At 44.5% G+C, this 9,773-nt stretch overlaps 1 pseudogene; it reads left to right on the plus strand.

Moving 5' to 3' along the window:
* Positions 1 to 343: 343 nt before the first annotated feature.
* On the plus strand, positions 344 to 478 carry LOC119535618 (annotated as a pseudogene).
* The last annotated feature ends 9,295 nt before the right edge of the window (positions 479 to 9,773 follow it).

The following is a 9,773-nucleotide window of genomic DNA, read 5'->3' on the forward strand; positions in this document are numbered from 1 at the left end:
CATTCTGCAGGCACAAAGAGAAGAACAATGCCCAGTCCCAGCTTCTAGGTGTCCCCGTGAAATGGTGGGAAATGGGCACGTTCTCACTAAGTGTATCTCTACTTCCCGGGAGGGTTCCTGATAGTTTGTTTCCAGGAAATCATCAATAAGAAAGATTCTTTAGGGAGTGGAAAGAATGAACAACACCCGCTGATTCAAGTCAAGAACTGAAAATTAACAATGTTAACACAAAACAACCTTTTCAATAGCAGACTTGAGAAGTAACAAATGAGGTTCCTATAGGTCAGCCCCACCAGAATCTGAAACGAAGGTGAAGAAAATTGCCTTCAAAACTAAATGAGGAATACTGAACCCAGCAGTGGAGATGCCATGATCAGGAAGGTGGTTTTCCCAGTGCAAGACTCATCCATTTCACTTTATATGTGCTGACCCCTGCGTAATTTGTGGGAGTGGAGGACTGCGTTTGCACTTTCCCTTGTTTAAAAACAACAACAACAACAACAACAACAAAAACACTAAGAAGGAAATAAAACCATAGTATCTTAGTGATATGCAAAGTCATCTTCAAAACACAGAGCATCATGCAATCCAATTTTAGCGAAAATGTATAGGGCACTTGCTCTGTGCCTGGAGCGTTTCTAAGCTCCCTAGCACATTGGAGAAGTCTGCAGCAGGAGGCCTGCACAAGGAGGCTTGTACCTCCCGCCCTCCCTCTTGCTACTGACAGAAGCACTCGCCGAGCAGTCTCCCCAGGCCTGCTGACAGCATGTGGAGATCCAAGGCGCCTACAGAGAACCCTGAAGGCACGCACATGCTGGGCACACACAAATTCTTGCACACACGCGGAGGTGGGGCGGGACCGCCCAGGGAGGAGCAGGTGGGTTTCCAGCTCTGCCTCTCACGGGAGGTGCAGAGGTCCTTGGTGCCTGGGAGTGTGAGTGTGTGGACATATGCAATGCAGAAAGGGGTATCCAGGTTATTAGGTGGCATTATTCACGTGAACACTGTGCGTTCTTCATGGATACATGCAAAGGGTGGGGGTGAGGAATCACCAACACACGGCCTGCTGGAAACACACCCGCTTCAGGAGGGCGGTTATTTCACTGATGTGGGGAGAGTGCGTGATGGGGTTAAAGAGAATTTCAACGGAGGCTTCAGCTACATCTGTCATGATTTATTTAAAATTTTAAAAATCTAAAGCAAATAAGACCAGATATTACATTTATGAAATTGTGCTGGTGGATGCAGGACTATTTATTATATTATTCTCTATACTTTTATGTGCTGTTGGAAGTATCTCATAAGTTTGGAAGAAAGGAAGGAGGAAATAAAGAAGAAGGGGAGAGGGAAGAAGGGGGAAGGGGGAGGGAGAGGAGAAGGAGGATGGGGAAGGGGAAAGAGAGGGAGGAGAGAAAAAAGAATAAAAGGTAGAAGGAAGGAGAGAGCAGAAGGAGGGAAGAGATCCAATAGGTTAAGTGTTTCAAAACTGGAAATTCCAATATCACAGAGGCACTGGGGATGGGGCTTGGGGGGCAGAGTGACACCTGTTTTCTCACCGAGTCCTCACAACAAGCAATCTGGAAGGCATCATTATCTCCTTGTGATATGTTGAGCATGCACTGATAGGCCTTGCTTTCCCTATCCCTTTAGGAAGGATGGTCAGGAATTGTCCTCTCTTTCTCCAAGAGGACATTGCCTGTGGGTCAGTGCTTCTTGCCCATTTGGTTGCCCCAGGGCACTGGAGCTGGGACCCCTTCCTGCTCTCTCCAGCTGCCATGCCAATGTCCCTGAAGCAATCATGCTGGGGCCTTAAGAGCAGTTTTGGTTTCGTGGGTGCAGGTGACTGTGGCAAAGCCAGTTAGAGGTGGGGGAGGGGAGGAGAAGTGGGAATCACCCACGCCTCCCCTCTCCTAGCCCCTCCGTCCTCACAGCACCTGCAGAAGGAAACGTGCCAGGTACCCCCCAACCTTCTCCCCTTCCTCTCTGCTCAGATCACTTATGTTCCTTCCCCCCACCTCACTAACCCCCTCCCCCCCAGACACCTGCCATTCTCCCACTTTTTGCTTCCCGTTTGGCTGGGCTGGACACTTTCCCCTGTAGCAAAGGGGCATCTTTAATTCCCTCCTCTTGAGTCTTCTAAATTCTGCAGCCCGACATCCCAGGACCCCTGGCCTCAGCAAGCAGATGGCCATGGAAAGATCCCTCCCACCCAAACATAGGATTGAGCTTTTGGCCTGCTGAGAAGAGGGAGGATGCAATGCTCTGGTCTGTGCTGTGGGGAAACTCAGAAGATAAGACACATAAGCTCTTTCCCACCGCGGGTTGGGCGGGGGTGTGGAGAGTGGACAGCAGGAACTTTCCAATTTGGGCTATCATTTGTTTAATTCTAAGATATCTAAAAGCAATATTTCTACCTTAAGAGCAGTGATTTCCTCCAGAGCCTCCCATCTGATCTCTGCAAGAGGCTAAAATACCCTCTCCCAATTCACGGGGGCTGACCACTGCCCACAAACGGGGGCTGGCCCCCCTCCCCCTCCCCCACACCAGTTAGAGCACAAAGCTCTTCTGATGTGAACTCATCAGGGAGGGGTGCAAGCCCAAACCCCCAGCTTTCTCCTCTGCCTGGAGTGGAAGGGGTCAGACAGGAAAAGAATCTCAATGCATACCCCCATGTAAGGAAGAGGAAACGGAAACACATTGCAGGGAAATGACCTGCTGAAGGTCCCAGAGCTGAGAAAGGCAGAGCCAGACTGTGAACCACATTGTCTGACCCTGCATCAGAGATTCTCAGCAGAAAAATCTCTAGGGTTGCAGTGAATTACTTATTACCCCTTTATTCATCATGTGGATGATCGTGGGCAAAGAACTGGTAAGAGGCGAGGTAGAGAGCAGGATGCTGTGATCCACATGCACTCAGAGGCCACCAGGAAGCAGGAAATTGATTCTCCCCGGAGACTGCATGAGATGCCCAGGACCCAGCTGCTGATGACAAGTTGGTTGGTTGAAAGTCTGGACACAGACTGGATGGATCCTGGACCCCTTTTCCACCCCTTCACCCTGATCATTAATCCCCACCCATGCACTCCTTGTCAGGGGACAGAAGGTTTATCTCCCAAGAAATGGAACCAGAGAGGGCACAGATTGAACAGGTCAGGCACACAAAGGCAGGTGAAGCAGGTATAGTGAGGGCAGGAGACCAAAGAGACTGAGTGTTTCCTAATGGGCAGAGATCCACACACTTTCCCTGGCCTCCCCCCTGGATGCCAGCAAGGCAGAAGGAAACCCTGGGATCACAGCATTTGGAGAATTGACATCCTCAGCGATGGGGATTCCGGATGGCGATGGGAGGAAAAGCTGTCTTGTGCCCAATCATTTGGGCATTTCCTACTAACTTTAGATACCTCACTCTGAAACATGAGCCTCCATGGAAAAGACAAACAAGCAAATACAGAAACCCAGAGGAAATAGAAGCAATGCAGGGAATAGAATAGAACAAACATAACAACATGAAACCAATTTTAAACATGCTTAATTTAAATTTTCAGTATCCAAAGAAAGATTTTAAAAATTATTTCATCTTTAAAAAAAGAACAGAATGCTGTGGAAAATGAGCAACCAGAAAACACAGTCTTGGAATTCAAAAATATGATAGCCAGTTTTTTTTAAAAAAAAGCAATTAAAGAGTTGAAAGATGGAGTCAAGGATATTTCCAGAAAGCAGAGCAAAAAGGCAGAGAGAGAAAATGTAAGAAGATGAATTATATAATAAGAAAGTCAGTCTGGGAGTTCCAGTAGAGAAGACAGAGAGAAAACTGCCTAGAAACAAAAGTCTGACACTTTAGCCTTCAATTCTGAAATTTTGGAACACTGTGGAGTAAAAAAAAGGAAAAGTCGTATAAAAAACAAAAGACAGAATGGTAACAGGTTTGTCAGTAGCAGCAGTGGCTGAAAAGCAGTGAAGTGATGCTATCTATATTTTGAAGGGACTGGAATTCTATATCTAGACAAACTTTTAGTCAAATATGAGAGTAGAATAAAGATATTTTCAGACATGTAAAGACTCAAAAATATCACCTTCTCTGTGAAACTGCAGGAAGATATGCTCAAGCCAAAGCAGGGAACAAATGAAAAAAAGAGGAAGAAATGCAACAAAACATATAATGAAGCAAAGAAATATCCAGAGGCAGGAGGTAAGGAGTGGGAGGATTCAGTGTGAGGGATGTAGTGAGGATGTGGGTGGAAGCAAATGACTATCAACTATTGGATATATGTACATACATTTACATATATATACATGCATATATATACTACAGTGGTATATAAAGGTAGGTAGATGGAAAACTAAGCAAAAAAATTTTTTTTCAAATATTAACTTTATCACAGTCGTAGTAGAGTACCAAGCTCGGCAGCAAGGAATATTGATTCTGATCAATAGCACACTTGTGATTAATGTCCCCATGCAGAGTTTGGAGATTGAGGACAATTCTCTCTGGGAAGAGTAACTACTGAGAGGGGGTTGAGGGCTGCTGCTTTTGTCATAAGCCTTTTAATACTGTTAAATTTTTCTTACTACTGGCATGTAGCAAAAATTGAAATCGAAAACCAGGATATAGGAAACCTAAAGAATTTGGTGGCAGTAGAAAGGAAGGGAAGGGCATTGCAAATGAGGAGATGAGTGGAGCTAGACTATGGTGGCATGAAGCATAAGGCCATAAAGACATCAATTCCCTTGAGTTTGGTATTCCAACTGGTGGGAATTTGTTCTAAGAAAAAATACCAAACTATGAAAAATCTACTTGCTTCATGTCCAAAAATCAGATGTATTTGGAATCAAATTAAATGGCATGGTTAAGCCAATCATGTGATAAATTATGAGGCCATAAATGAAAATGATAATTCAAAGACCAGTTAGCAATTAACCAAGATACTTAGGATGCAGTCACAGAAGAATGCATGTGTGCTATTTGAACAAGTTTAAGAACTGTGTATGCCCAGGGATAAAGGCTGAAAAGAAACACAAGTGAACAAATGGTAAGATTGTATGTGGGTTTTAAAAAATTATGTGGTTGTCACATTGTTGATTATTCAACAAACTAACCTTTTAAAATCTGAAATAACCAAGATGACTTTTTTGGGGGGTAGTTTAGTGATAGTGTGCCCTGATGGACGTGTTGCTTAACAATTTTCCATTGATTCCTCAGAGGATGGGAGTCACATCAGCAAGCTGCCTAGCCCAGGCTGCTCATGGCAAATTCCCTCCATAAAACTGAAAATCCAGCAGATGGTTTTCCACACTGCCGTTATATTTATTAACATTTAGCCCAGACTTAATTGACAATACTAAATGTTGTTTCTTTAAACATTGAATTTCATTATTTGCAATGGTAATTTCAGTAAACAGTAGCTATTCCAAAGCTCTGTAGTGTGAAATTAAATTTGTGGCTTAATTAATTGGAAGATTGTAGCAATTCCATTCTGCTTACACATTGTGCTCTTGGTGTGGCATTGAAATTAGTGAGCTGTAAAATTACTCACAGTATAACAAAGTCAAAACAATATGATACATAAACTTATCAACTTTTAGACACTAGCTAGCAACACATCGTCTGAAACGATGTTATGACAGAATTAACACATTTCCATATTCATTAAAGGATATCCTTGATGCACGTGGAGTTCTTAATAACCAATTATTCTCTCCTTCATTGCTTTGGGATCACTACACTCCCAGAATTTTTTGCCTGGTCTTATTTATCTTACTACCACTGCTCTTGATATAATGCAAAATTGGAGTACTTTACAATAAAAACAGCTGAAAGGAAGTGCAGTTGTTCAGAGAGCTGCCTTCTAGCAAAGTGGGTTACATTACATCAATATTTTCTAATAGCTCTTAATAAAACTTCCAGTTACAAATCATAATATGAAATACCGTAGAACAAGGACATTTTAAATGGTTGACTTCAAAAGATGGAGGGTGAACATTTCACCATGAAATGTTCTATTTCCATTAGTAGACCAAAAATTACCAGTTACAATAATGATGAGATTTTTTTTTCACCTATCAAATTGGCAAGTATTAAAGCACGGCTATTTCCAGTGTTACACCATGGGTTAGAAAGCATTCTGACACAGTCTTTGAGGAGTAGAAATTGATACATTTAAGAAAACAAATTGACATCAAAATTGTACCCAGTGTGTATCAAAAGCGTTTGTAAAATGCATATCTAGATAGTCCATATCTGGAAATGTATCCTCAGGTACAGTGGTGGATGTGTTTAAAATATACGTGCAAGGATTTTAATCACAGGGCTCTTTATCATAATGAAATTTTTCAAATGATGAATTTTTCATTGATTTTGACCAACAATATGGTATTGATTAAATAAATTATACAGTACTCATTCAATGGAATAATTTTGCAGAAATTTAAAAGAATGTGTTAGGAGACTATATAATGACATGGAAAGGTGTTCATCATATTGCTTGAAATTTCAGGCAAAACCTCTGTGCACAATGGACCTCTTTTCATAAAAATCATATGTACACGTACTTGGACTCAACTCTGGCCGATCAACTTGAAGGTTAACAATGGTTATTTCAGGTTGTGGGCTGACGTGTGACTATTAATTTATTCTTTTTGTTTGTCCATATTTCCTCAATGAACATTGATACGGATTGAATTGCAGTCCCCAGCTGGGATGTGCTGTTGGTCTTTGTCCATATTTCTGGTGGGTGTGGAGACATTATAAATGAGATCACCTTGAGATGTTACTTCAGTTAAAGTGTGGCCCCACGAAACCAGGTTGGGCTTTAGTCTGGACTGGTGGAGTCTTTTATAAGCAGAGTGAAACTCAGATGGAGAGAAGCCATGAGGAGCAGCCAGAAGATGGAAGTCAATGGAAGCCAGAGAAGAAGGGAGAAGTCACCGCGATATGCATTGCCATGTGACAGAAAAGCCCGGGACCAAGGATCGCTGGCAGTCAGCCCTAGAATGCCACAGTCTTCCCGAAAAAAGCATCATCTTGCTGGCACCTCAATTTTGGACTTCAAGCCTCAGAACCATGAGCCAATCTACTCTTGTTTAAGCCAACACATTGTATGGTATTTGTTTTAGCAGTCGAGAAACAAAAACAAACATGTATTAGTTTTTTTAATTTAAAAATAAAAAACACAAAATAATTAATGACACAATAATCACCTCCTCCCTAAAAGGGTTATGGAAATGGTGGGAATGCCTCTCATCTGATAGTACCAGTATAGGGAAGACACCAAAGGACACTCACAAGAGTTTGGCAACAAGTGAATGATGCCAAGTTCCCTTCCCAAAAGGTCATAATGCTTTGCTTTGTTTTGTTTTGTTTTACTAAATGCACTGGCCCTATTGCTTCATCATTTTTGGAAGCCAAGAAGGAAAAGAATTTCAAGAAGGAGGGTGCAGTCACTTTCCATGATAACTTCTTCCAGTGGCTGCTGTTGCCCCTCTGCCTGGTGTAAATGTCCTAGCTTGTTATAATACTTTCCAAAACTTTCATTAAGCAGCCCCCTAGGAATTAACTCTGCGGGGAGAAGGCAAATTTTTCTCTCTGGTCTGTGCACCAGAAAAAAAATGTTAGATGAAATAGAAGTTCCTAATCAGTGGCACTTTTCTGGTACGAGAATAGGACAAGAGCCCTTACCAGATCTCGCGAGAGGCACTGTGCCTGCTGGAACCTGCCTGTCTGCCCCCCTCTACTGGTCTGTGCTGACCCCAAAAGTCTTGGCTGGAGGGGACTGGGGGATTTTTCTTACACCTCAGTATGACTGCCCAGGCTGTCACAACTTGGACTCTGGCATTTGAAACAAAATTAAATGCAGATGTTAAATGGCAAAGGTGAAGCACTTGAGAATCTTTTAAGGGATGGCTGGTACATTCTGGAGAACAAGGGCAACAGGTATTTGCAACCAAATCATGAGAGCTGGAGGTTGGTGTGCACAGGGCACGGAGGGACATGGCTGCAATCTCAGCATTTCCGTAAGCCAAATGTACATCCCATTTAGACAAAACTGGAGGGGGCATCATCGTAGATCCTGTCTCTGGGGAGGGGGGACAGCCTGGAGGGATGATGGGATCCCAACAGGGTATGAACCTCTGGATGGCCAGGGGCAGAGGAGGGAACAACCCAAGGGGCCTGTCTGAGGCAGGACGTTGTCTACCTCCAGGGAACTGCAGACACAGATCCCCTGCCCAGACCACCCGTCTGGACCCCCACTTGGCAGAACTTCAAGGAATAACTCCTTCCTATTTCCTCCTTTCCCTCCACCTTCCACCTCCAACCAGACAGGGATCATCACCAAAGAGGATGAAAGGAGCCAGAGACATGAATGAAGAGGAAAAAGAAGGGAGAAGCTGGAGGAGGGCAGGAAGACTTGATATTGAATGGTAATTGAGAATTCATGAGGACCAGGCATTTTGATTCCTAACTTGAGAACACTTATGGGGACTAAGGTGACTGGAGAGTGGCCAGAGAAGTCTGGGGTGGGGGGGAAGGAAGAAGGGGTTGTGTCTTGCCACAACTCGACATAGTCTTCATGAGCTGACCAAGCCAACCCCAACCCAGGGAGCTACTCAAGTTCTGGCCTCTGACCTGGCATCTCCTTTAACTTCATATCTGAAGCACATTGACTACGTGCTATTGGATAAATGCACAGAAGCAGGTCAGATGTTTGTAGGTTAGTTGTTTCTCATGTACTTGGAGAAAATCAAAATAGTAACTGTAGACTGAAGAGATTCCTTAAAATGCCTTAACTTGGACTTCTGAGCTCTGATGGAACACGTGACTTAGGTATATTAAGAGCAGGTACGGGCATCTTGCGAAAGCTGAATGAGCCACCTGGGAGAGCACATGGGAGGGGATCCCTTTTGTCAAAATCTAGCACATGCCCATGACTGTCTTATATGCATTGGTTCTAATCTTCCAGACAGTCTTACCTGGGGCTAAAGAAGCTTGTCCCCACACCTCCTGCTCATTAGCACTGAACCATGCAGGAGGTTGGCAGGTCGTACACTGTGGGGCACTGGGGGCTCCTTCTCCTCAGGCTGCACCCAGAGCACCCCCTGCCCAGGCTGACTGATCCTTGATCCTTGCAGCCCCTGGACAAGGTTCCCTGGTGTCCCTCACAATTATTCAGAGGCCATCACCGCAGACCCGCCACACACATTGGGCAAGAATGAGAGTCATAGTGTGTTACAACATCAAAGACACCCAGAGGCAGGTTAATCCAGACCTCGCAAGGTAGAAATCAGGAGACAGCACCCTGGAGCAGCAGGATGAGAAGGCTGGCCATGCCGAGAGGTGACAGGGACCTGGGGCAAGAACCTGGGTGTCCCCAGTCTCCAGGACTGACCCCACCTTCCCCCCACCAGGGTCACAGTCCCCAGCACAGACTTCCCCAAGCAAATCTAAGGCCTCTGGTGGGCCTGGGGCCCAGTGTCACCATGGGGGAGTGGGTGGGGAGTGGGGAGGCCTTCCATTAGCAGCTGGTGTACCTCCAGACCCTGAGTGGGTTAGTGAGATTTGCAAGGGGCCCAGGGTGAGTTTTGATTATCTTAGATGGTCTTGAACCAGGGGATCAGAAATGTTTGTCTCATCCATGCTCCTCTTCTCTAATCCTGGCTCCCAACAGCCATCTGCCCTCACTAGGAGCACAGGAGAACAGGAAACACAATAGAGCTGATGGGGCTTCCAAGTGGAGGCTTCGCTAGGAAAAGGTTGATGGGGGTGCTCAACGCTGCAT

The sequence above is a fragment of the Choloepus didactylus genome, chromosome 5 (genome assembly GCF_015220235.1).
Source record: "Choloepus didactylus isolate mChoDid1 chromosome 5, mChoDid1.pri, whole genome shotgun sequence".
In the NCBI taxonomy this organism is placed as follows: domain Eukaryota; kingdom Metazoa; phylum Chordata; class Mammalia; order Pilosa; family Megalonychidae; genus Choloepus; species Choloepus didactylus.